We start from the raw sequence: 15,574 nt of genomic DNA on the forward strand, positions 1-15,574 counted from the left end.
ATGTGTTCAAAGTTTCAATATTCTAGGACTAAAAACGGCTTGGGGCTGGTGGTTTGAAGTTTGTTATTTCTAGGGGGCGCTGTGGTGAAATTAAGCCCCGCCCACAAAATATTGCTCTGGATTCCTGTTTGGAGTTGGACTAGGATCATCTCTTGTGATTTTGGTGCAGATCTGATTATAAATGAGGAAATGAGAGCCAATCGTATTTTCATGGCGAAACACCTCACTTCGCCATGGCGCCACGGCAACACCATTTAACTCAGACTCTCTGTGCCTTAAACGAAGTTAGGACAACATGTTGTCTGTCAGCTGACACAGTTTTAGGTTGTTGAGGTCAAGTAGGACAGAGAGGGACCATTCCAATTAAAAAACGTGACTTCCGGTTCTCAGGGGGCGTGGCTTCAATCATGTCAAAGTTTTAATATACAGTTTTGTTGGGAACCCAGAGAGGATTAATACTACCAAGTTTCGTGACATTTCACGTTTATATGTAAAAGTTATTGCGCTTCGAAAAGTGTTGGCGAGTACGCCAACTTCGAGGCCTGGCCACACCCCTTTAAAATGCTGGAAAACTCAAAAAGTTTGATAAGTTTAGATCTCACATGCCTTATCTGCATACATGCCAAGTTTGAAGCCGATGGCTCACCGTCCCTAGGAGGAGTTCGATCAAATATAGAGGCTAAAAATGCAAAATCACAGTCAAAATTTGAAATTTGATCCAAGATGGCGGACTCCATGAGCATAATTTAGTATGACGTTAATTGACTTATTTGTAAGTGTGAGGACGCTCTACAAGTGTGCCAATTTTCATGTCTCTATGAGAAAAAAAGGTCAATGGGGAGGGTATTTTGAAAATTTTAAGGGGGCGCTGTTGAGGCATCTGGTTAGCAATTTTTACGGGGCCATTAAAATACGTAAATTTTCACCAGGTCTGATGCGTCTGCAAACTTTGGTGAGTTTTGGAATATGATAAAGCCTCCAAAAAGCCATTTTATTTGTAAGGAGAAAAATAATTAAAACCGCGAGCGGTATTGACGGCCCTCGCAGCTCGCACCGCCTGGTATGTCGCGACCGCGGGAACCAAGCGACCGCCGGCTCCACTCTCCTTCCCAGCCTATGCTCCCGCTCTTCAGCCTATGCCTGCTGCTGCTTCCCCTCATCCTCTTCATCACCCTGTGCTGCTCCTCTTCATCCTCCTCTTTCTCCACTCGGCCTATCGCGACCGCAGGAGCCAAGCAGCCACCGCCCCCTTGCACCTTCCCAGCCAGTGGAAAAAGCTCCACGCTTCACCTCTGGACCAGCAGAAGACAACCACAGCGTTGGTCAGGAAGGGTTAAACTAGGGATTAAATATAATATCTGGGATGAATCTCATCTGTGAGATAGATGCTGCGGCCATCTCAGGTGGTGGGTCAAAAGTATATGTTCAAAAGATGGAGAAACAGCACTGCCAAACTCCACGGTTAGCGGTAATACACCCTACTCAAAACAAAAAAAATCATTAAAAATCCATAGTTTGCAATAAAATCCCGAAAAAAATCACAAATGTCAAGGAACACATCTTGCATGTCCTAGATTTTTTTTAGATGATTTATTAAATAATTTAAAGAAAGAAAAATCTTTAAACTTGAATGCCATATACTGCGGCAGTTGAAAACCCCATAAGATGCTCAAACATGCATAGATTCACGCCAACCTTGGCAGTCTTTTGTATAATCAAAGGATAAATAACTGTTCCACATTTGGCTAGGATTGCTATAAAACTTTTTGAGATACAACAATTTTCTGTTAACACAAACTTTTGAAAAATCAGACTGACAGACTTTAAAAAAGCGCTTTACTATTATAACCAGCTTACAGCAGGCTTTGTAAAGAACGTATTTTGAAAGTGTTAGCTCATTTGGATAAAAGGCTGATTTTATACAATTTTTTGAAAAGAGGTCCGTGATTTCTCAACAGGTTAAAATGTAATTCAAAATGGCCGACTCTACTCAAAACAAAAAAAAAATCATTAAAAATCCATAGTTTGCAATAAAATCCAGAAAAAAATCACAAATGTTAAGGAACACATTTTGCATGTCCTAGATTTTTTTTAGATGATTTACTAAATAATTAAAAGAAAGAAAAATCTTTAAACGTGAATGCCTTATACTGCGGCAGTTGAAAACCCCATAAGATGCTCAAACATGCATAGATTCACGCCAAACTTGGTAGTATTTTCTATAATCAAAGGATAAATAAATGTTCCAGATTTGGCTACGATTGCTGTAAAACTTTTTGAGATATAACAATTTCTTGTTAACACAAACTTTTGAAAAATCAGAGTGACAGACTTTTAAGAAGAGCTATGCTGTGTTTACCATCAAACAAGTAGCGATTAGAGGAATATATTCCAAAAGTCCTAGCTCTTTTGGGAAAATGACTGATTTTTTAGAAATATTTTAACATAGTGATTCTATTTTCATAAGGGTGCCGTTTGATTCAAAATGGCCGACTTCATGAGAGGTTTAGACCATGGCTCCAATGAAACTTTTTGTAGGTGGAGAGCTCATACAGATGTGTGCCAAATTTCATTATCCTAGGAATGAGCATGGCTAGGGGCTGAATTATTTCCTGGCATTATCTGTCCACTTGGCCAACTACTAGGCGAGAACGCAAACTTTTGAAAAATCAGAGTGACGGACTTTAAAGAAGCGCTTTGCTATTGTAACCAACTTACAGCAGGCTTTGTAAAGAACGTATTTTGAAAGTTTTAGCTCATTTGGATAAAATACTGATTTTATACAATTTTTTGAAAAGAGGTCAGTGCTTTCGCAACAGAGTAAAATGTAATTCAAAATGGCCGACTTCCGGTGGGGTTTAGACCATGGGTCCAAGAGGCTTTTAGTTAGGGCCTGATGAGATGCAAATGTGTTCAAAGTTTCAATATTCTAGGACTAAAAACGGCTTGGGGCTGGTGGTTTGAAGTTTGTTATTTCTAGGGGGCGCTGTAGTGAAATTAAGCCCCGCCCACAAAATATTGCTCTGGATTTCTGTTTGGAGTTGGACTATGATCATCTCTTGTGATTTTGGTGCAGATCTGATTATTAATAAGGAAATGAGAGCCAATCGTATTTTCATGGCGAAACGCCTCACTTCGCCATGGCGCCAAGGCAACACCATTTGACTAAAGCTCTCTGTGCCTTAAACGAAGTTAGGACAACATGTTGTCTGTCTGCTGACACAGTTTTAGGTTGATGAGGTCAAGTAGGACAGAGAGGGACCATTCCAAGTAAAAAACGTGACTTCCGGTTCTCAGGGGGCGTGGCTTCAATTATGTAAAAGTTTTAATATACAGTTTTGTTGGGAACTCAGAGAGGAATGATACTACCAGGTTTCGTGTCATTTCAGTTTCATATGTAAAAGTTATTTCATTTTGAAAATGTTGGCGAGTACGCCAACTTCGAGGCCTGGCCACACCCCTTTAAAATGCTGGAAAACTCAAAAAGTTTGATAAGTTTAGATCTCACATGCCTTATCTGCATACATGCCAAGTTTGAAGCCGATGGCTCACCGTCCCTAGGAGGAGTTCGCGAAAGTTCGACGTCAACAAAATTGAAAAAGTGCCAAAAATCAGCCTTTGAGCCAAAATGGCTGACTTCCTGTAGGTTTTAGAGCAGACCCACAATGTAACTTTTTTCATGATTTAGTAAGATCTATGCACCTGCCAAATCTCAAATCTCTGCGACTTACGGTTTTCCCCAACTCACGTTAGGGGGCGCTGTAGAGGCATTTGGCCACGCCCATTTTGGATTCCATTATCATACGTAAATTTCACTAGGGGGACAATTTACTGCCAAGTTTGGTGAGTTTTTGAACATGCTAAAGCCCCCAAAAAGCCGTTTCATTTAAGCGGAGAAAAATAAGAAAAAGAAAAAGAATAAACAGTACAGGAACAATAGGCTCTCGCAGCGGTGAGCTGCTCGGGCCTAATAATAAACATTACAGATACAATAGGCTCTCGCAGCAGCGCTTCGCTGCTCGGGCCTAATAACTGTTCCTCCATTGGCAGATAATTTATTTTCTTTTCAAAATAGTTGGTTTCCCTCCTTTAATGAAAGAAAAACTCACAATGATCACAAAAATAACTTGAATCTGGCAAAATAACAAATAAGCATTCTTTGAAAATGAACAAATGAAAGTTATTTGACCATAATACAACAGAATGATTTTGAAAAATAAACTCATGAAACAAGCCTGAAATAAAAATGGCGGTACTCCTGGAAAAAGGCCTAAAAGTCTGTAACGATTCTGGGTTTTTCTTTCATTTAACGAGGCTTACTAACACTTTTGTCCGTGTATAACTTGGATAGCCTTCAAGTAATTGCTACAATGCAGAAAGAAGGTTCTGGGTTCGATTCCCAGCCTGAGGTCTTTCTGCATGGAGTTTGCATGTTCTCCCTGAGCACGTGGGGGTTCTCTCCAGGTACTCCAGCTTCCTCCAGTCCAGAAACATAACTGTTAGGGTAATTGGCTTCTCTAAATTGTCGATAGGTGTGAGGGTGTGCGTGAATGGTTGTATGTAGTGTGTGTCTCTGTGTTGCCCTGTGATGGACTGGCGACCTGTCCAAGGTGTACCCCACCTCTAGACAGCTGGATAAGAGTGACAGAAAATGGATGGATGATCTTTGGTTTATTATCCATTATATTCAAGCAGTCTTCAGTTACTCTCTGCGTCCCCCTTGTACTTGTTTCCTTTCCTCTTGGCTTCCTTCTAGTTGCTTCCACTCACGCCTGCTCCATATTCAGCTCATTAGCCTATCCTTCGTTTTGCTCCCCTTATATATACCACCTCTGCAGTCACTCAGTGTTGGTTCCTTGTTTTTGTTAGTTGCTTTATCATCTCTGGCTCTCCACGTGAGTTTTTATTTTGCATTTTTGGATGTATGCCTCAATTTTTTTATTAAATCTACAAGGACTCATCTCTGCATTTGGGTCCTCTAGCAACCTCACCGGCATTGTTTGCAGTTAAGGCAGCAGTGATCTGATTTAAGACCAAACTTTGATTAGGCCACTGCTAATTGCTTGAGATCATTATCATGCTGCTTTACCTCAGTCTACTGGAGGAATTAAGTCTCTTTCCCACTGAAAATACCGGGTTTAGGCATGTTTCTCAAACATGAGTCGACCCACTAACAATCGGCATTTGGTTCCTTTCCTATTGGCGAAAAAATCTGGGTCTAGCCCCTTGCTGGCAAGCTGTACGGCCTCTGTCCCCCACCACTGCGTGTCTGGTGACACCACCATGCTGGGTTAGTGTTGATGATGTCACCAGTGCGACTTAAATCTCTAAAAAAAACAATGGAGAGCAACATGTAAGGAAGCCAGAGCGTAGTAAGTGCGCTCTAATGTTTGCCTATTGTCTGTCTGAATCCCTCTCACCAGAGCTGCTTCATGTTTATTGAATGTAAACACGTTTTTTTTTTTTTGGCTTGTTCGATCAGACGGGGTGGGCATGGTGTGTTGACATCCATAGGTTTGATTTTTTTATTTTATTTTATATACCGTACTATATTGGCATTCGGCATCTGCATTTAACCCATCCCCTTGGGGAATAGTGGGCTGCCATTGTGAGGCGCCCGGGGAGCAGTGTGAGGTTAAGGGTCTTGCTCAGGGACCCAGAGTGGCAGTCTGTGGGAGTGGGGGATTGACTCACAATCTCAGGATTCAAAGGTCTATGCCGCCACTCCCCCCTGTGTTCAATGATGTCACGTAATTTAGTGGTCTTAGACATAGACCACTTTATTAATCCTATCAATTCATTTGAGCAGTACATGAGACAAAGAAAAAAAATTTAAAAAGTAAAAATATGTGACAGGGAGATTAAAGACTAACATAAATAATTTTAAAAAATGGTTATGCCGATCAGAGTCGTTTGACCCGGGTAGACACGCATCAGTGACCTGTTCCCACTGCCACTAAAAGCCGATTGCTCCCTGAGTTTAAACAGGTTTTTCAGCCAGTGGAAAAAGAGTATTAGAGTTTTTGTAGGCCTGCAAATCTACTCTTGCTTTCAAATGGATAATTAGGTGTTGCTTTTTTGAGGTTTTGTAGTCTGATTCATAGTCAGACAGGTTCTATGTAGAGGAATGAGTAATAAAACAGGTAGTGCCGTGGACACGGCTGGTTGTATACAACAAAACAAAAAACTTTACTCCAGAATTAGCAAGGAGGAAATTATGCCCTTATATCAGAGCAGTTTTTCTTGAATTTTCCCCCATTATTAAATTAAATTTTCATTGTTTTTATTTAATTTTTATTTTAACTTTTATTTAAACTCAAGTGTGAGATTATAGAAAAAACACAGGAGTTTTATGTTGACCTATTAAAAAGAGCTCAACATACGTGAGCAGAGAGAAAAATAAAACAGGTGTGAGGGAAAAAAAACCTCCTGACTAGTTTGGTCTGGTTTTGGCCCGGCCCCACATTAACACATCATATTACGATTGAGAGAGGAATGTTTATCTTTTGTTAAAGACTTACTGTAGAAGTGATGTCATCAGTACTTTCCATGGAAGCACCTGGGCATGATCCACTAGAGGGCTGGGCACTTAAAGGCAGAGATCACACTCTAGTAATGTGGCCTGATTGTCACCTGACCTGCAATTTTAAGAAGCTTTTCAGTAGAAGGCAGGCTTTATTCTGTAGGGCCAAAAAGATTAGCTGCCTGGTGAAGTGTGTAAACACGCAGATAGACGTGCGTGTGTGTGTGTGTGTGTGTGTGTGTGTGTGTGTCTGAGCCGCCTACAGGAATGTGTGTGGGTGTTAGCATCCGTATGGTGTTTTGTATATATTAAGTGATTTAGGAGGAAAAATGCCATAAACACAGAGCCTTGCAAAAATCCTCACACACCTTGACTTTTTCACATTTTGTCACATTACAACAACAAACTTAAACATATATGAGTTGTATTTTGGCAAAAAAAAGAACACTTTTTTGCAAAACGGAATCCAAATGCCGCTTTTAAAAAATAGATGTATTTAATAAAAGTTGGCTTGAATGCACTGCTCTATTCTGATATCCTGAAATCTAAATCCACTGCAACCGATTGTCTTTACAAGTCACCTTATTAAGAAATGGCTGCCTCTGTGTGTAATGTAATCTGTATTTAAATCCAGCTGTTCTGAGAATGCCCCAGAGATTTGCTTGAGAACATTAGAATAACAGATAAAGCTAAAAGTTGTGAAGAATGTCAAATGTATAGTGGAGGATTTCTGCGACATTTTGAAAAGACCCGCTCTATCTACTTAAAAAAAAAATTGCACATGAACAACCCTGTACTCGCTCCAGAGAGAACACTTACTAAACGCGTGTGAGAGCGTGCACAAGCCAATTTCTCCTTGTGCATCCTCTGTTTAAAAGGTGCTGTTTGCATCGCTCAAACAAGCTTACTTTCCTAAAGAAGGTTTGCAATTTTCCACTATGGCAGACTCACCACCGGTAATTGAAAATGGGGAGAGCACGTGGGACGGCCTTTCCTAGACATAACACCAGAATGATTGACAATTAGGAGGACCCCTTATTTTGATGAAACACCCGGAAAAAGAACCTTCTCCACTATACCTTAAAGTTATATAATCTAATCCCAAGCTTTGTAAATCAAATCACATTCATGTCTGAAAATAGCACAGACAAAATCTGCACATAAACTGTGAAAATGCATTTATCTTTAAGGTTCTCCAGTCATAGTTGTAAAACGTTTAAAGAGACTTGAACACACTTTGAAAGCAGTTTAAAGTAGCAGAAACCGCGCACAGAGAGAGTGAGGAAGGAGCTGTAATAAAAAAAAAAAACAACAGTGAAGGTATTCTGGCAAAAAAAAAAACACCAGTGAGAGAGAATTAAAGTAGGACCTCTGGCTGAGCCACCAGTGCTGATGTTAGCTGTCTGATCCGCTCAGAGACAGTTGGCAGCCGACAGTCTACCGGCCGCAAATGTACAGTAATTCAAAGCATGCGACGTGACGCCGTTCCCCCCAGAGCTGGGGCTGCAGCCACCCGCCCACTCACTCTCTCTCACAAATACACACAGGCTGTAGCTATGCACGACACAAAAGTAACAAATGCACTTTCCACGTGATGCAATTATTCACAGCTCCATGGCAATTCTGGCAAAGGCTAATCTCCTATAACTGCATTAAAGTAGAGCAGTGCCTTTTGCAGAAGCCAGATTTTCCAACAGTAAGAAATTTCACATGGTGGTTTAGTTCAGTAGCTTGGCCTTAGTGAGGCCAACGGTTATCTGAAGTCGTTATGCAGTAAATAGTGCACCACTAATCTCAATGCAGAAATGTACAGATTGGATTTATGTCTTCATTTATTCAGGTTTTTTCCTCAAAGCATTTAACCCAAAACTAGCTTTTAAGAACTATTTGCAAAACCAAAGTACAAAGTGTCTGCAGCTAGTGTAAGGAAAACAAGAGTCTATCTTTTGTAGGTTGGTTCTCATGAGCTTCACATGACTTGCATTTAGCCCTTCTCTTGCAACCTCCCCCCCTCCTCCTCCTCCCTCCTTTCCTTCACCACTTCCCACCGTGACACCCCCCCCTCTCTCTGTTACTGTGCAGCACATAGACTTCCTGTGTGTCCTGGCCTGAATGGTATGTGCATGGAGTGGGTGTCTGGGAGGCCTTTCATCCGGCATGGAAAGAAAGGAGAAGTCGAGAGAAAGAAAACGGGCGAGGGTGGGGAGGGGGGGGCAAAAATGTGAGAGAAGAGAGTCATCTTTAATCCGTTAGAGTTAGAGCAGTTGTCCAGAGGAGGGGCATATTTAGGACGGGTGTGAGGGCTCTGGGATGTGTGTGTTTGGAAGTGTCTAGAGGGGAAGACAGGGGCCTGCTGAGAGAGCCTGCTGCCTGCCTGTTTGCCTTCCTGGGACTGATGACATCCGGCTGGAGCTGAGTTTTTTCATGGCTGAATGAAGATACCACACTAGACAGGATAAAAATTAACTCTGCTGTGGGAAAAAGGGGGGTAATGTCATGGACATTATGCAGAAAGCACTAAACAACTCTTGTGACTTGATCACAGCTAAACTGGAACAAGAACCGAGCAGAACCTGCAGCCGCCGGGCAGAGCTCAGATCTCTATTTGGAACTGTCAGACAGGGTGAATGTGCCAAACCTGACTAGACCCTTACTTCACTATGAGGGGCCACATGGGCAAGTTTTATTCTGTATGTGTCATGGAAATAACACACACTTTGGGCTCTGAGTTGGTGTGTGTGTGTGTGTGCACAGATACACAGTGAAGAAGAAGACACTTTCAGGAAAAATATGATGTCTAATCAGACGATGGGATACAGCGCCATCTGCTGTTAGGGTGCATCAAAGAATAGACCCTCAAATGAAGACTTTAAAGTATTTGGATTCATTCCTATAGATGATTAGGCCTTTTAATATCCACTTGTTCTCTAATCATCCATTTGTCTGTAAGGTCGGTAACTATCTCCAGTTGTTAATGATGGAATTGTCTTTGACCAATAAAAGGCAAGTAATTGAGGATTCAAAAAACTACAACAATGGTTTAATTTTTTTATAGAAAAAAAATCTAAACTTTCCTTGGTATTATGTGTCAGTTTTGTTAGAGCAGAATCTCATTGAAATCACACCATATAACATTTTGTTTGTCTCTATGAACTGTTTTTCACCTTGAACTGTTTTTTCAGTCTTGCCATAAATCCTTTGATCAGGTCTAATGCTGGAATAAGCTGTTAGACAATTGTGCTTTAAACTAAACTATTCTCTTTCTCCAGCTATATATTTTTGGTTGTTTGGCTGTTGAATGGTCAACTTTTGTCCCAGTCCCAAATCTTTTAGACCTCTATATGCTTTTCTTTAAATTTTACCCTGTTAGCAGTTGCATCCAGTGCCCAAGCACTGACTGCCTTTGCTTACCCTGCTAAAAAAGGGATCATAATGCTGCCACTACCATACCTTGCAAGCAAGATGAATTGTCATCTATTACCAGAAGCCAATAGATGAATTAGCCTCAAATACAGTAATGTTATGAATGTATGACGTCAACACCTCAGCAAGAGGCAGAAAGCTGAAACTGGACAAACATGGCTGCGCTAGTCGTAGCTGGAATACCTTCTATTTATCTATTTATTTAAAAAAAAAAAGAGCTAAAGGATGTGTTTTGGGCCTTTGTGGATGGCAATGCTGATTGTGAGTTTCTCCCTACGAGATTTGATAAGGGTTTGATTTATCATTTGGCTGTGACACAAATCAAATAATACGTCACACCTGCTACTACTGCTGCGATGGGCTAATAACTTGACATTGGAGGCAGGTACCCAATCAGCTCGAAGAATTGTACTGGATGTTTCTCCCTTTTTTTAACACATTCCACAGGTGTGCTTCCAAATGGATGCTGTGTAGAATTTAAATGTGTGATGTTCTATAAAAGAAAAAAAAAAAAAAATAGCACCTTGCTTTCAGGATTGCTTGATTGACAGAATTTTCAAACCACATACCATGTAGGCATGTTGGTGTTATCCAACCAGAATACCTTCCTCTACAAGTTTATTGTATTTTTATTTTTTTTTTTTATGATATGATTTTGATTTTAAATGGGACTACCTATGAATGTTAAACAAAAACGTTTGACAAGTTAACCCAGCTGTGGACCCCTGCAGCTTCCCCAGCTACTACCACCGGACCGATGCCTGCTTACAGTATCAGATTAAGGAGAACATTTCTGCATCTTTTTTTATACATTTCCCCCTTTTTCAATGCGTTAAACACTTCAAACCTAACTGTATCACCCCCCTTACCTGTGCTTGTAAGATGGACAAAGAATGTAAATTATAGGTCAATGCATGCAGCAATTTATCTTATCATGCAGTAAGGAACACCTAGACCATTATCAATTCAAAGATCCCTCATATAAAGCACATTAACTTGCAATCAAGCTGCTGTATTAGATTAATAATACGACAGGCAAATTAACCAGCCGTATTATTAACACACAGAGGGCTGAGTTATAAGACTTCAGCTGAGTTCTAATCATTATGTAGATGTCAAATAAGGATGAGGGATAAAGTAGTTTACTTATGCCTTCCATTCATGGTTGATAAATTAAACCTGATGTAAACATGCATCAGCATTAGCCTCCTCAAACTGCCTACATTTACTAAACTTGTGATGTTTCCATTCATGTGTTTCAGTTTATATATATTTTGAATAATCAGTTTGCTTTGATCACCAGGTAAGGTATAATCTTTATTTTTTTTATATATATTATGATGCTTCTATTTTATTTATTTAGTTGGAGATAATTTTAGATTTCTTCCCTTTTTCTTTCTTGTCAACTCCTGTTTATTTCTACCCTCCCTCAGCTCTTTGTCCCTTCATTGAACTCAGCTGTTCCTCATTCTTACCTGCATGCCATACCTTCTCCCCTCTTCTCTCTATCTATGAGTTCCCTATTTTATTTTCTTATTATTAACACACAGTGGGCTGTTTATTTTCGATTCTTCATTTACTTTGCTTCATGCCTTTGGCCTATGCCCCATTTATTGCTTGATTTTCTGCTTTGGTTCTGCAAACAGAAACTGGGACTTTGTCTTTAATCATGTTTGAAGCTGCAAAGTTATCAGTCTGCTAAGGTTTGTTCATTGGTCCTTCATTCATTTCTTTCTTCATTTATTTGTTCGTTCCTTCCCTGCTTCCTTCCTCCCTTGGCTCCTTCCTTACCTGGTTCCTTCCCCCCTTGGTTCCTTCCTTCCTTGTTATTCCTGTGATTGCGAAATATGTTTAATTTGAGCAAATGTTATTTGATCTGTGTTATAAAGTTAGAATGGTTGAAAAATAACTAACCTCTGAAATCTCATATCTTCTAATAGTACTATAACTTTTTATGTGATGCTAAGCAAATAAAATTAAATATACATGTTATGCATGAGATGATTAGAAAACCTTTGTTTAGATTCTAATTTTAAAATCTATGCATCCTAATTATGTTTTATCCAATCAAAGTTAATATGAAACAAAAAATGTGTTATAAAATTAGCTGTTTTATAAATGCTTTAAAGAAACAAGATCAGGCCTTTTTCTTTTTGAGATAGATTAGTTTTTTATTTTTTGTGCATGTATATTGAAGTCTATCACAGCTCTGTAGTGCTGCAAAGCTTCTTGGAGCTCAGTAGTTTGAAAAACTCTAGATTTTTTAGTGTTGGTAACTTCCTATTAAAAACAACAGAAGTAGATCTTAAATATAAATCACTAAAGAATGTAAAAAAAAAAAAAATATTTTAGCACAATTTAAGGCAGACAACCAGATTTCACACGTGCACTAGAAGTATACATCTTTGTCATTCCTTTATCACATGCATATAGAAGACTACTTACTGCAGAGATATTGATGATGTGCTTTCTACATGCACCACTGAGTCACATGCATGGATAATTCCTGAAACCTGCTCCACTGAGGCGTCCACGTTTGACCTTGCATGAAGTTAAATGATGATAACGGTGAGTAAATATATCTGGTTCCTGTCATTTATTTGGCAGGTATCTAATCATAAGCTAGCGATCACAAACTTGAAACTTTAACTTTGTTGTATACCTTTCTCCAAAAGGAATTTTTTTTTTTCAAAAATACAAAATTTCTTCTTTTTAATTAAATCAGTAATCTAAACTGGTATGTTTGATAGCAATAATTTCTGTATGCTACTATATACACTATTTACTTTTTTACAATGATGATTGAAAAGAGCGTAAAGATTTTTGATGTGCCATATTCTGGGAAATCTCTGTAATTTCCTAGAAGAAAAAACATCACTTCTTCGAAAACCAACTTTAAATGTGAATATGTATGAATAATTAAAGCTGTAACCTAACCAAGATTTACTGCAAGGACATCTGGATGTCAGTCAGATGTGCTCAGTGGGGCTGAATGCTTTCCAACAGAGAAAGGTTGATCACAACTGAATGGGAAGAACTACCACTGCAGCATAACAACACCTTAATGTTCAACAGGAGAGAACCTTGATGAGGCTCCGTGGATGTTAGCCCAAACTATTACTACTGCGGAAAGGCAGGTCCTGAAAGAAAGCTCACCTGAAATGTAAGAAAACACTCCAAGCCATCAACATTACCATGCTGACAGTCATCACATTTGTTGTAGGTATAACAGCTTGGAAATGGAGTCACAGCTGCTGCTACTGCTCCCCTTTCCATAAAGAAAAAGTAAAGATCCTGAAATGCACTGGGAAGATAAAAAAAACCTGGCAACCATTTAGAAATGTTAGATTATTTGTTCTGTTTTAGGAATTTATTTCCTATTTTAAAACCCAACTTTAGTCAAGAAAACTCATCAAGTGAACTCATCCTGCTGCATGGACGATAATCTAACCTGTTTTCTGTTCCGTCAGATTTAGGGATTTTATCTTGTTTGCATGGGTCATGTAACCAGTATATGAGGGAGTAGCTGGTGATAAAAAGTTGTATATAGATATAGAGAGTTGCACTGATGAACATCACAGCTATTGGTGGCACAAGAACAGGCACTCTGTTCAAGAGAAATGGACAACAGTGTCTGGAGAAATCCACACCGGAGCCAAGATGCAGAGACAGTCTGCTAACATGCTGACTGTATGACAATGTGTAGTGAACGAAACATGGCAAGTTAGGATGGTTTTTAAAACCTTAACACTGAAAAGGAGATTGTTGTTCAGCTGTACATCTCCACAATCAAAACCAAAATAACTATTAAGTGTTTTCAGGGTAAGGGGTCTGCTTTCTTTTGCATGTTAAAGTCATGGACTGGTGAACACATTATGAGTGTGTTGTGCTGGGTGTATCAGCTAACACATCAGGGCCATGATGATCTGTAGCAGTGCATTATGGAAGATGTAGTTTGAAAGGAGTGAAGGTGGAAAATTAATAATAGTTGTATTGAAATAGGTGTAAATCTAATCTCCACTTAAAGTAGTACCATTTTTATCAATGATTAAAGAGCTAGGTTAAGGAAGAGCAGCATTTTGCTGTTTAGGTAAGTAATTTAAAGCCAAAAAAGTTCTAAAAATATACGATTTTTTTTTTATTGTGTTAAATATCTTGGATGTCCGTAATCTAGCAATCATTTTTTGTTTTTAATGCTAGAATTTTTTCTTAATAACCCCAGTTTCCAGTCAACTTTCATAAACTAAACCATTACCTTAGCGGAAGATTTGCAAGACACAGTAGTTTAACTTACTACTGTATGGAAATATTTTAGAAAGTGACTGGAAGTTTGCAAAAACAATGCAAAGCTGCTAGCGGTGCAGCTGTCAACAGGGTATGAGAAAAGCAAGGGGAGAGAAAAACCAAAAAACACTTTCACTGCATATTTATTTCAACACAATACAATATATACAGCATCAAAATTTAAAACTTTGAAAAGGAAAAAAAAAAAAGAAAACAAGGACAAAGAAGTCATCACTACTGATTAGCAGTATGGCTATCAATCTTTTCCCCAACATTAACATTCATATGGAACTTAACTCAAATCTTCAGTACAGGATTTTTAATAAAATGCTTCAAATCAAACACATATAACTGCAAATAATTATCTTTAAATCCTTAATATTAAAGATTCCTTTTTTTTATTTCATATATTAAACATATTTAAAAGGCAGTAGTAGAAACAACAAAATATCTCTGCAATGATGCTTTTATCGACGTGAAATGTCTGTAGAACTGAAGCAGTCACTGTTTTTCTATTTTCCTTTCAAAGCGATGCAGATCTCACCATGATAGGCTGTGAAAATAAACCACATTATCTCACACTCTGAAGCTGAAATATTAGCAGTACTGTAGGCTGGATTCTCGAAGGACACAGAACACATTTTTCAAATGTACACACAACTTTCCTCTGCACGCTCGCACAGATACACTCTTTGAGTTTAGCTGAAGGACACTGACAGCCATGCTGAGCGTCGTCAGGCGACAGGCGGCCGCGTCATCTGCAGTCGGCTCATTGCTGCCGTAAGTTCCTGGCATCATAGATAACAGGTTTAAATGCTTCAGTTTTCTCAGGAAACACCTCTGCAGTAGCTTTAAGGTGAACACTGTGCATGGCAAGAAACGACGCAGCTTTTGCATATAACATCCTAGGTTCTTGGATATGGTGAGTAAGAAAAAAAAACATTCTGGTCAGACTTTCCCAGTTACTCTAAACCCACACAAAGAAGAGGCACAATTCGAACACTGGTAACTATAAAGCTAGAAGTTTCCTTTCTTTTTCTTTATGCAGACGGAGGCAGAATGTGCTGCTAAACATAATTAACAAAAAGATTTAGGATGGGCAATGAGTGAAAACAGAAAAAAAACGTTTCCAGAGTGGGATTTGGCAGCAGAATGCCTTTTTGTCTGAGCTTTACCCTGGAAACTGACACAGGCTTCAAACTATGTTGATTTAAACAAAACAATCCAAACATCCAGCAGCTTGTGTAAATAAAATATTTAAGCGGTGGAATAAATCAGAGAGCTGTTAGTGTTTGGTATAGATCTGCATAGCAAGGTGAGGCTTCCTCCCTGATTAGAAATCAT

The sequence above is a fragment of the Cyprinodon tularosa genome, unplaced genomic scaffold (genome assembly GCF_016077235.1).
Source record: "Cyprinodon tularosa strain WSP-4 unplaced genomic scaffold, ASM1607723v1 ctg750, whole genome shotgun sequence".
NCBI classification, from domain to species: Eukaryota; Metazoa; Chordata; class Actinopteri; order Cyprinodontiformes; family Cyprinodontidae; genus Cyprinodon; species Cyprinodon tularosa.